Genomic DNA, 9053 nt, shown 5'->3' with positions numbered 1-9053 from the left:
AGACATTTCCCTTGCAGTTATTCCATATCAGTGCAGCTTCTGTGAAGTCCTACTATCAGAATTTACTGAACCAAATGTACAATAAAAAATAAGACTTGAATGCAGGGAAAGTGGCTGTGTTTCAGGAGCTTATTGTTAGGGATATTAGTTTTTTGTGGGAGGGGTGAATTCTCTTCCTATGATTGTCATATTATGTGCTAATTCATGTAAGTGATTTCTCCCAGAATAGAAACCTACCCTTTAAAATTTAAAACATAATGTGACTTGTTTTTATCATTTTCATGGCAATATTTCCAAAATGGATAGCACATTCTCTTTCCTATCAAATAATAAGTACTGAACACAATTTAACCTTCAATAATGACTCAGGACCATTATCACCAGCATCACTTGGCTCTAACTTCAAAATTGTTGTATCCAGCTTTTTATATCACCCTTACTGCTACCCCTCAGGTCCACACAAACATCATATATCATCTGGCTTACTGTAATGCCTGCTAACTTGTCTCTCAGCCTCCCATGCTCACTGCAGCCTGTTCGCAGACAAGCCAGAATGTTTATTTTAAAGTTTAAGTCAGATCATGTCATTTCTCAGCTCAAAACACTCCAATAGCTCCCTGTTGACTCTTACAATAGCCTACAAAGTCTTATATGACTTGGTTCCCCATTACTGCTCTCATCTCATTTCCTACTACTCTCTTTGAAGACATGAGTCATGTTCCCTTTGCACTAGCTGTATTATCTACTTCTTCAGTTTCTTCTGCCCTTGACAAGGCTTCAATACATCTTGGCTTTGAAACACTCACAACCATATACATACAAATACACATGCACAGAGAGACTTGTAATTTGTGAATTTTAATAGCAACTAAAAACATCTTGTCCAAATGATGTCTAAAATTAGCAGGCACAAGCTCTGAAAGGCAGCCTGAAGGATTTTTCTTTAAGGAAATTGTATACTTTTAGAAAATGATTAAATGGCTCAATTCTATTGCGTTCATGTATTTAAATGTTCTAAATATTTGACATTATGGAAATAGTCATCTCAACAAAAGTGGGGTATTATTTTCTATGTCATATAAGTGGCACTGATGAAACTGTCAATATAATGGGTAGGAAAGAAAAAACCTTTATCTGTTGGTGATTTAATTTTCAATTATATTGTTTCTATTTTTATTTTAAAAAGAAATAAATGTGTTGAACCCCTGAAGAATGAATTTAAATTGCAATCCAAAGCATTTAGCACATACTCAATGATTTAAAAAAATAAAACTGAGAAAACAATCAGTTACAAAGAAAACACAATGGGAAATGTTTATCTTTTGTCGATTTATCTGCATCAATCCTATTTAGAAAGATGAAAACTGAATTTTTAAGACACACAAAGCACATAAAAAAAGAATTATGAAAAAAATTGTTCTTCTCATGATAAAAATTTTCACTTCATTCTCATATTACAGTGTTAAATGCCAAAATTAAATTAGTTATCTCCTCTTCATTAAAACTCAAATGAAGTGTTAACAATGCCAAGAGTACCATGTAAATTTGTTGCATGGTTCAGTGTAAGCAACATATTATTATTACTACTTAAAATATAACAATAACAATGATCCATTATATTTATAAGCTCCAACATTCAGGAAAAAAAATCTTAAACATAAGTAATATATGTATTTAGAAATTCCTTCAATAGCTATAGAAATAAAGACATAATAACTGAACATATTTTTGACTGAACAGAGTCTGACAACACTATGTGTTCCTTGCTTGAGTGGCTGACTTAAGTGGCTTCATTTACTGCAATCCCTTTAGATTGTTTTATAATAGGAAAACCCAGATGATAGCTGGTGAATTAAGCCAAACAAGCATCGTATCACATTGGATGCTAAGATGAAGATAAGCCTTAGAGTGAAAGATTATTTGGATAGTGAATGACCCAGTGACAAAGTACACCATGACTAAAAATCAGGTCTCTGCAGTAGCCAAATGATATGAGTCCATTGAGCTATTTTACAGGAACCTTATTAATATATTACTCACTCTTGATAGTAATTTATAGTGAGATAAAATGAAATTCATCTTCAGCTCATCTGAAGAAATTCAGGAATAAAAGGACAAGAAAACCTCATCTTGTCAGAGTGTATCTATCTATACTAGGGCAGAATTCATCCCTGGAGATAGGCTCCACTATTTAGAGATCATGACCTGAGACAGTTCCAAACAGTATACAAATAAAATACTGTGGTTTGCTATTGTTTTCATACTAAAATATTAGTATAAATAAACAAACAGAAGCAAATGTTTCAGAGAAGATGATGGGGTTTCCAGAACAGAAATGACTACGCAACCTCCAATTGTTCCCCTTCACTCTTCCTATCAGTGTAACACTGAATCTAGAAACCCTATGGAATCTTCATGAATTAAGAACATGGTCAAAATCCCTTGTCTCTCCTGGATAGACCTTACAGGATGAAGGGAAATGTTTTGGTAGCCTGATAAGGCCAGGTGACAGAAAGATAATTAAGTATCTATGCTCAGTGCTAGTTAGATGGGGATTTCTTCCATTATGAATATTAAAAACAAGCAAACCAAAAAAGCCAAATTGTGATTCATTTCTATATCATCATCATCATCATCCTTCTCTTCTTCATAGTTAATATTTACTTTATGTGTGTGTCAGGTTCTGTTTCACATGCTTGACAATTTAACATGTATTAATGAATCTTAATAACAACATTATGAAATAAACACTGTTGTTATCCTCATTTATAATAAAGAACCCGAGGCACTGATTTCTCTTTGTGAACAATTACGAATGACTCCAGAACAATTATTTAATCAATCTACAAACATGTAGCTAACTCATTTTATGGTATATACAAATACTATGCCAACATTTTATAATAAGAATTTTTATTTTTCGTTTTCATAGATTCAGGGGGTACATGTGCTGTTTGTTACATGGATATGTTGTGTAGTGGTGAAATCTGGGCTTTTAGTGCACCTAAATAGTGAATATTGTAACCAAAGTAATTTTTCAGCTCTCACTGCCCTTGCACACTCCCTGCTTTTGTAGTCTCTATTGTCTATTATTTCCCTCTGTATGTCCACGTGTACCCAATGTTAGGTTGCCACTTACAAGTGAGAACATGAAGTATTTGAATTTCTGTTTGAGTTATTTAACTTAGGATAATGGCATCCACCTCCATCCATGTTGCTGCAAAAGGCATGATTTCATTCTTCTTATGGCTGTGTAGTATTCCATGGTGTATATAAGCCACATTTTCTTTATCCTATCATCTGTTAATGGATATTTAGGCTGAATTTCATGACTTTGCTATTGTGAATAATTCTGCAATAAACACATGTGCGTAGGTGTCTCTCTCTGGTTAAAGAGACATAATGTTGCCCTGTCTCTCAGACTAGATATATAGTGGTGTAATCATAGCTTACTATGGCCTCAAAACTCTGTGGCTCAAGTGATCTTCCCACCCTGGCCTCCCTGAGGGCTGGGCTTACAGGTCAGAGCAACTGTGCCCGGCCCTGCAGGTGTCTTTTTGCTAAAACAATTTCTTTTTTTGGGTAGATACCAGTAGTGGGATTGCTGGGTTGACTTATATACACACACACACATATATATGTACACATATTACAAGATATTCCTTATTCTTTATTATATATAATAATCTTCTATTTAGTGATTAGACTTTATAACTTTATATAACCACAAACTCATATATTAAAAAGAGAGGTCATCACAATTGTACTTACCAACATTAAAAATACATATAGCATTATTTGACTGTCACTAACTCATTGTTAAGTATACAGTTACTGCCTAGGTTGTGCTAGGCGTTTCATGTAGGTACTGAGAATATTGCTCTCAATGAAAATGTGTGATCCATACCCTCATAAAACTGTAAAACAAGTTTTATGAAGAAATAAGTATTTACAATAGTCACAAAAATGACTATGCTATAGTTACAAAATATGAAAGTGCTTTGAAAGAAAACTAAGGCAAAATAAAAAAAAATTATAATGACCAGACATAATTAATATCTGGGGGAAAGAGAGGTGGTTAGAGAAGTTCTCCTGGAGTAAGTAATACTTCAATTAGATTTTTTTTTTCCCTGGCAAAAGGAACAGCATATGTAAATCTCTAAATCTAAGTGGACGTTAGTTACCTAAAGTAACTGAGATCAATGTAGCTGCTTCAGAATGATGACAAGCCTGATTAGATTACAGAGATAAATGGAGTGAGACTATCAGGCATTTTGAGTAGGAAATCATGAGAAGGTTTTGTTTTAGCCAGGATGCAATGGGAATCTGTCAAAGTGGTTATGAGTAGGGGATTAATGTGTTTTCATAGAGATTAAAAAGATCACTGCAAATCCTGGGTAAAAATTTCTGATCATTCAAAAAGTCCAAGAAGTGAAAAAAGCAAATACTCTTCAATGCCCACTGCAGCTTATCAATACATGCTGCATATCTATCTTCCTTCCCTCCAAAAACTTCCTTAAATTAGTGAAATTAAAATATCTCCAAAACCTCCAGCCTTTTATAACATGTGAAATGCCTTTACACAATGTCAGTGTCCCCAAGGTTGAGAAGCACTGCCTTAGAAAAAAGGTATTGATGAAGAGAACTTTAAAATAACTGTAATTGAATTAAATATTGCATTCACAATACAAGAAAGAATATAAAAAAAAAAACAAGAAATAAGAAGCTCTTAAAATTAAAGATATTTCTAAAATTACACTTTAAAAATTGACAGCTTAGAAAAGTTAAGAAAATAAATTAAAAAAGGACAAAATGAGGAAAACAACATGAGATCCAATACACAATAAATAAAATCTTAATAAAGAGAGCAAAGAAAATAAAAGCTAATAAAAGAAAACTTCTCAGAAAGATGTGTCTAAGCTGCTTAGCCTTGGCCAATGCCCAAAAGAATAAGTGACAAAAATTCTGAAAGATAAAGAGTGGATCCTAAATTTTTCCCTAGAGAAAGAGTTCACAAACAATTAGTTGGATTTGGGTCACAATTATCATGAGCAAGGATGTAGATTGAGATCACATGTGTAAGGAAAATGATCTCAGAAGGAAGGACAGAGGTAAAAAAATGGAAGCAGAAAATTACATACATATAGGTAAATCAAAGAAACAAGACGAGGTCAAATAGAAAGCTTACTACGCTTATTAAAATCTTGTTAATTTTATCTTATTAAACTGAACTATAAAAGCATGTAAGATGTGGAGAATGATTGAAACTTAAGTGTTCTAAAGTTTTGCACTGTGAAAGATAAATATAATTATATACTTTAAATTTAGATTTTAACCTTATTGACTTAGGTATGTATAATAAAGTTTCAAGCACCACCACTAAAAGTATATAATTAGAGTGTGACTACCTAATTATTAAAATTGTGATGGAAATTTGGAATGAAAAATTTTTACTGCGTGAAAAAGAGGCAAATCAAAATAAGAAAAGATTAAAAAGTATATAAAAAGTTGGACAAATTGAATATGCAAAATATTTAGGTAGAAGTAAATTTAAATGTCAGAAATTATAATAAATGAAAACAAATTTTCTAGTTAATTAGAAAAATTGGCTACTTACTCTATTTCCAAGCCATAACTAATATGTAAGAACCCAGAGGAACCCAAATCTTTGGGTTCCTCATCTGTAGATTCAACCAACCACAAATAAAAAATATCAGAGAAAAAATAAATAAATAAAGAACAATAAAAAATAATGCAAACAAAATATGGTATAACAGCTATTTATATAACATTTACATTGTATTAGCTATTATAAATAATCTAGAGATAACTTAAAGTACATGGGAGAAAGTCCATAGATTTATATAAGGGACTTCAGTATCCTCTGATTTTGGTATACACAGAGACTCTATAATCAATCCCCCACAGATACACAGGGACAACTGTAAAGTTAATATGTGTTACAAGGGATTATGTATTAGATAATAAGGTAAGTTTAACACTTAAAGTATGATTGTGAAACTGGTCATATGTTTGAATCACAATGCAATTTAAGTTAGATGTCAGTATCAGATACAAAGTTACTCTCCTACCTGTGACATTTTTAAATTCACTTCCATGTATCTCCAAATGAACTTCTCCCATAACATAAAAACGGAAGTCAATGAAAATACCACATATTGAAACAAAGCAAAAGGATATGTAACTGCCTGAAGGGTTTTTTCCTGCTTGCCCTACAAACAAAATTACTTCACTGAGAAAACAAAGAGTTTAATTCACATGAAGACACCAAGGGGGCAGATGGACTTACTACTCAAAGTTGTTCAAGGACAGTTTGGTGGGCTGAGTACTAGGGAATAGGGAATGTTGATTGGTTGGGGATGAAATCAGAGGGGTATGGAAAGCAGTAAAGCTGTGCTGAGTCAGCCTCTGGGTGGGGGCCACAGGACCAGTTAAGGTATGAGTTTCAGGGCTGGGTGGAGTCAACTGGTCATGAGAAATGCAAAAGTCTGAAGAGACTCTCAAAGGGCCAATCTTTGGTTCTACAATAGTGATGTTATCTATATGAGTGATTAAGGAAGTTACAAATCTTGTGACCATAACAATGGCAGGTTATTAGTGTACACTGCCTACATCTTAGCAGAATTCAGACCCCTCTCATAAACATAACCTTGTAGACTTTCATTAATTTTACAAAGGCAGTTTAGTTTTGGGAGGAGCTATTATCATCTTTGCTTTAAACTTAAAGTTCTTCTCCAAGTTAGCTTGGCGTATGCCCAGGAGTGACCAAGGACATCTTGGAGGTTAGAAGCAAGATGAAATCAACTGTGTCAAACTTCTCTTACTGTCAATAATTTTGCAAAGGTGGTGTCAGGTATATTTTTAAAATTATGGATATAATATTTACATTAGTAAAGGATAAAAGGATAAAAATCGTGAGCAAAATGTTCAGCTTGTCTGAAAAAGGAACACAAAATAAATGCAAGAAGAAATAACTAACATGAGAATATAAATTACTAAATTAGCGAATCAAGATTCAATAGAGAAGATGAACAAAACCAAAGCTGTCAGTGGAAAAAAAAAAATGAAAAGAATTAATAAAAGAGGCAGATTTTTCTCGAGTATTATAAAAAAGTACAGCTGTAGATACGCAATAAAATGGAGAATAAAATGAACACTAATATACCATTGAAACCGTCATTGCAAAATTATGACCGAGACAGTGAAACAGATCTAACCTAACCAACTACATCTTGCTTCTAACCTCCAACCCGTTCTTGTTCATTCCTGGGCATAGGCTGAACTTTGAGAGGAACTTAGCCTTTCCCAAAACAAAAGGAAACAGCCCTTTCCCAAAACAAACCTCCTTCTTGCCTAAGAAGCAGACTCTCTTTGTAGGACTAAGAAATTAGCCACAAGATTAGAAACTACGGTTTAGGAGTCATGCAGCTGGAGGCTACAAGATTCTGACTCACCCTAAACTGCTTCTAAGATTAGTGCTTGAGAGGAGAGAGGAGCCACCCCGGCTGCAGTAAGGGACTGGGGTGGGGGCCCAGGACAGAGAGGCTGCATGACCCTTTTCTGTGAAGGGCTGAGTAAGGAGCCAAACTCCTGGCGGCCCCGTGTCCGCACAACTTTCAGCACAGAGCAGGTCCGCGCCTAGGAAGGCGACTTCTGGCACCACCAGTACCTGGGCCCTCTGGAGCGGAAGGGGCTGGCCAGGGAGATGCAGCTCTCAGAGGTCCAGATAAAAACCTGGTTTCAAAACTGCTGGATGAAACACGAACGGCAAATGCAGGACTCACAGCTGAACAGCCCCTTCTCGGGGTCGCTCCACGCGCCCCGGCTTTCCACTCACCGTCTTCCGGTCTTGCCAAGGGCCTGCAGCTGCTGTGCCCTTGGGCTACCCTGCCAGGGCCCCAGGCTCTGATGATGCCCCGTGGCTCCTGGGAGTCTCTGCCAAGTGGAATAAGAGCCCCTGGCCTCTGCGTGGGCTTCCTGCTGCGGGCAGCCTCTGGTGTAACACCCCCCAAACCCAGGAAGTGGCGTGGATACGCTGGGACCAGCCCTGTCCGCAGGGCCCTGGGGCCTGTGTGCTCTGCCAGAGACAGCGGCTGCATTTTCAGCAAGCGCGTCTGACTCCATGTCTCCCACACACGCGGCCTGTGCAGATGGCACCTGGCACCTACCCGGAGGACTCAGCTGTTCTGCTTACGTCCTGGCGGCACCTTTCACCCTGACCCACGCAAAGGTTCTGGAGATTTCTGGAGAATGTATTTGTTAAAGCCACCTCTTCAGTGAAAGTTACCAAAAGGGTTGGATTAGGAAGTAAATGAAAGGTCGGTGAACAGAGTCAAAGGCAGAAGTGGGCTTGTTATGGGTAGGGCTTTCAGCATATGATAAAAGGATAATTTGTTTTTAAAAATGTGTTGGAAAAACTGTTTTGCAGTTGGAAAAAGTAAAGGTTGTAAGCTTTGTGTGTAAAAAAGAAAACCATGAAGGATTGGAAGGGAATGCAGGTGTCGCGTTTATAAGCTTGTGGTTCGAGTTCCTCCTAACAAGGACTCCAAAGCTGGAAAGCAGGAGGGAACAAAGGTGAAAATTAAGGCGGGGCGCTGGGGCCCTGCAGAGCGGTCTAGGCCTTGCATGAGCCGGGAATGTGCCCGCAGCCTGCTGGGGGCTGCTCTTCTCGGGCCAGGGAAAGCAGGGCAGCCGGGACCTGTGACTGTGCCTGGACTGAAGCCTTCCCGCACGTCCCCACCCTCCAGCATGTGCTCACCTGTCCTCCTCCTCGCAGCAGCCTCGGGACAAAACAGAGTGACTCAAAGACAGCACTTCCTGCAGAAACTCCGGAAGTGCCCAGAATGGCAGTCACGGAAGCCCCTCCCCGGGAGGACTCTCCCTCATCGATGGACGGAACATTGTTGGTGCAGTCCTGACTGCACGCACCGAACCTTAGACAAGGGCGCATCGGTCCACGTCGCCTCAGAGTGCCCAGGAGGTAGGCAGCGCAGGGCGCCCAGATAGACGGGTTCAGCCTGCAGGACTGCGAG

General features: G+C 37.5%; 1 pseudogene; it reads left to right on the top strand.

Moving 5' to 3' along the window:
* Positions 1-7570: 7570 nt before the first annotated feature.
* Positions 7571-8284, top strand: LOC126940274 (homeobox protein VENTX-like; annotated as a pseudogene).
* The last annotated feature ends 769 nt before the right edge of the window (positions 8285-9053 follow it).

The sequence above is a fragment of the Macaca thibetana genome, chromosome 17, assembly GCF_024542745.1.
Source record: "Macaca thibetana thibetana isolate TM-01 chromosome 17, ASM2454274v1, whole genome shotgun sequence".
Classification (NCBI taxonomy): Eukaryota; Metazoa; Chordata; class Mammalia; order Primates; family Cercopithecidae; genus Macaca; species Macaca thibetana.
The sequence above is the reverse complement of the archived record's forward strand: the minus strand, read 5'-3'. Positions and strand labels throughout refer to the sequence as shown.